The sequence below is a fragment of the Protopterus annectens genome, chromosome 7.part0 (genome assembly GCF_019279795.1).
Source record: "Protopterus annectens isolate FY-2018-M chromosome 7.part0, PAN1.0, whole genome shotgun sequence".
In the NCBI taxonomy this organism is placed as follows: Eukaryota; Metazoa; Chordata; order Ceratodontiformes; family Protopteridae; genus Protopterus; species Protopterus annectens.
This window is the reverse complement of record NC_056739.1, coordinates 932,665,715-932,668,944: the sequence shown is the minus strand read 5'-3', so window position 1 is coordinate 932,668,944 and position 3,230 is coordinate 932,665,715.

Genomic DNA, 3,230 nt, shown 5'->3' with positions numbered 1-3,230 from the left:
TGCTTTGTGCTGTGCCACCAACCTGGAGGTGTGGGTATCTGTGATGAATATTGATACTCCCCCCCCCCTCCTTTTGTGGTTCGGTCCAAGTTTTGGGGCCGAAAAGCATGGTATGAGGTATAACCTGGTAGTGCTGGGGTGCTCTCAGGAGCCTTGAACCAGGTTTCTGTTACTGCACAGATATCGATGTTCTCCATGCTAAGGAGAGTTTTGAGTGTGTGCATCTTGAGGTTTAGACTTCTGGCATTGAGTAGCATTACTCTTAGTTTCTTATCCCTTGTGATACCTATTTAGGTGGGTTTGTCTTTTGAGCCTTGCCTAAAAAAGGCACTATGGGGGTGGCAAGAGCCTTTGCCAATATCCGAAAGCCCATGGGTGACAGGTGCAAGCCATCCCTAGTGAAGCATCGGGGCTTGTCGAGCATGTCACCCAGGCTGACAGGCATTGGATCCCCTTTGAATGACACCAATACTTAAGCCAATTGTTGACATTGATCATCTTGTCTTCATATTGTGGCATCATTCTTGGTGAGGGTAAGATGCTACTCAAGGTCAGGGTCATACCGGCCTGGGCTACATGCTCAGAGAGCTCCTCTATGTCTCTTTCATGTAGTCCAGGGAGGTATGTCTCAGGTCTTTCACACTGGCATGGACAATGACTGAGTCATATTTGTACTTGCCTTGGAGTGACCTGAGTGCTTGTGTTATGTGGCGGATCCTAGCGCCTGACAGGCAGCTCACCATGACCTTCTCCTTGTTCAGCCTGGTGAGCGGGACGTTAGTGTGCCTGACGATAGAGTCACTTATTACAAGTGTATCAGGTGTGTTGTTTAGCCTTAAGGGCTGTGACTGTTCAGCACACTGGCTTTGTGAGCTATGTGTTACACGTGTTTTGTTTTGGGGTAGCGGTTGCTTGGGTGTATGCTTTGGAGGTCTCTGCTGCTTAGGCAGATTTTTATTTAGAGCCTCCGAGTATGTTTTTGTGTGTTTATGTGTTTGGTTTGCTGTCATGGTAGGTCTATGTGAGACTGGAATTGTAGTGAGTGTGGTTTCCTTCTCCTGACTGGTTATGCCAGTACTGAGTTGAGAGAGCTTAGCCTCCAGTTTGGCTATATGGTTGCATCTCTCACATATGTTGGAATTTGTTGGGAGGAGGAGAGGGTTGTCTGTGTACATGAGGCAGTTGCAACATTGCCTCAAGATTCCCAGATTCACCAGCTGGACGGAAGAGGAGATTGACAACTGACCTTTGGACATCCTAGAATAGTATTGGGAACTCCTTTATAATTGAAAAAAGGGCCAATGGGGAACAAGGTACTCAAGGAGAGTTTGTGAGGGTGTAGTGCTTTTAATTTTTTAGTGCTGACTTATATAATTGCTTTAGTGAGCACGTTCCAGGATTTGGAGTAGGAATAGGGTGTTTATTATAAAAACTAGATCAGTTCTAAGGGAAAAAGTGAAGAGCAGACTTTGTGGAGCCGAGAATGGTTTAAACCCAATTAAGCAGAGCTACCCAATGCTGCGCTATGCGCAAAATCACACAAAGCCACTCCAAAGTGGGTTTTATACAGGGGGACTTGAAAGAGCTAGAAATTGGCCCAAAACGGCCAATAGACTGTCAGATTCTTGTGCTGGGAACACTCCTCCAGGGATAGATAGGCTGCTCTAAGCTCCCCACTGCCACTGGTGAACAAAGAAGCATTCCTTTATCCAAGAAAGGAAATGGGCAATACAGGAACTTTCCAAAAGTCCAGAATACAGCAAAGCCTGTATTTGGACTACTCTAGGTCAGGAAAGATGGGAAACAAGGATAATTTTTTTTTTTTTTTTGCAACAAACAGCAGGAAAATGCAATAAATATGTAACACAGGCTAGAGCACTTGAGTGTGTAGCCTCAACAGGTAAATGCAACAAACAGGACAAACTTTAAAAGTGCAGGTGCAAAAACACAGGCTAGCACACTTGAGTGTGTAGCCTCAACAGGTAAATGCAGCAAACAGGGCAAACTTTAAATGTGCAGGTGCAAAAACAACTTTAAAAATTTTAAAAGAGTTCAAGAAGCAGAAATACTTGCAGTTTAGCTAGATCGGACAGTCGCCCAGGTAGTATCAGGAAAAAAACACTTTTATCAGGTTAGCAATCACTCTTTTAGCCTCTCTGCTGCTAGCACCACTCTGCAGGACCATGAGGAGCTTGGCTGAGTAGTAACAAGCGCAAAAACCGCGCCAAAGCAGGTTTTATACAGGGGGACTTGAAAGAGCTATAAATTGGCCAAAACGGCCAATAGACTACCAGATTATTGTGCTGGGAACACTCCTCCAGGGATAGATAGGCTGCTCTAAGCTCCCCACTGCCACTGGTGAACAAAGAAGCCTCCCTTTATCCAAGAAAGGAAATGGGCAACACAGGAACTTTCCAAAAGTCCAGAATACAGCAAAGCTTGTATTTGGACTACTCTAGGTCAGGAAAGACGGGAAACAAGGATCATTTTTTTTGTTTTTTTTCTTTTTTGCAACAAACAGCAGGAAAATGCAATAAATATGTAACACAGGCTAGAGCACTTGAGTGTGTAGCCTCAACAGGTAAATGCAACAAACAGGACAAACTTTAAAAGTGCAGGTGCAAAAACAACTTTAAACAGTTTAAAACAGTTCAAGAAGCAGAAATACTTGCAGTTTAGCTAGATCGGACAGTCACCCAGGTAGTATCAGGAAAAAAAACACTTTTATCAGGTTAGCAGTCACTCTTTTAGCCTCTCTGCTGCTAGCACCACTCTGCAGGACCACGAGGAGCTTGGCTGAGTAGTAACAAGCGCAAAAACCACGCCAAAGCGGGTTTTATACAGGGGGACTTGAAAGAACTAGAAATTGGCCCAAAATGTCCAATAGACTACCAGATTCTTGTGCTAGGAACACTCCTCCAGGGATAGATAGGCTGCTCTAAGCTCTCCACTGCCACTGGTGAACAAATAAGCCTCCCTTTATCCAAGAAAAGAAATGGGCAACACAGGAACTTTCCAAAAGTCCAGAATACAGCAAAGCCTGTATTTGAACTACTCTAGGTCAGGAAAGACGGGAAACAAGGATAATTTTTTTGTTTATTTTTGCTTTTTTGCAACAAACAACAGGAAAATGCAATAAGTATGTAACACAGGGTAGCGCACTTGAGTGCATAGCCTCAACAGGTAAATGCAACAAACAGGACAAACTTTAAATTACAAGTGCAAAAGTG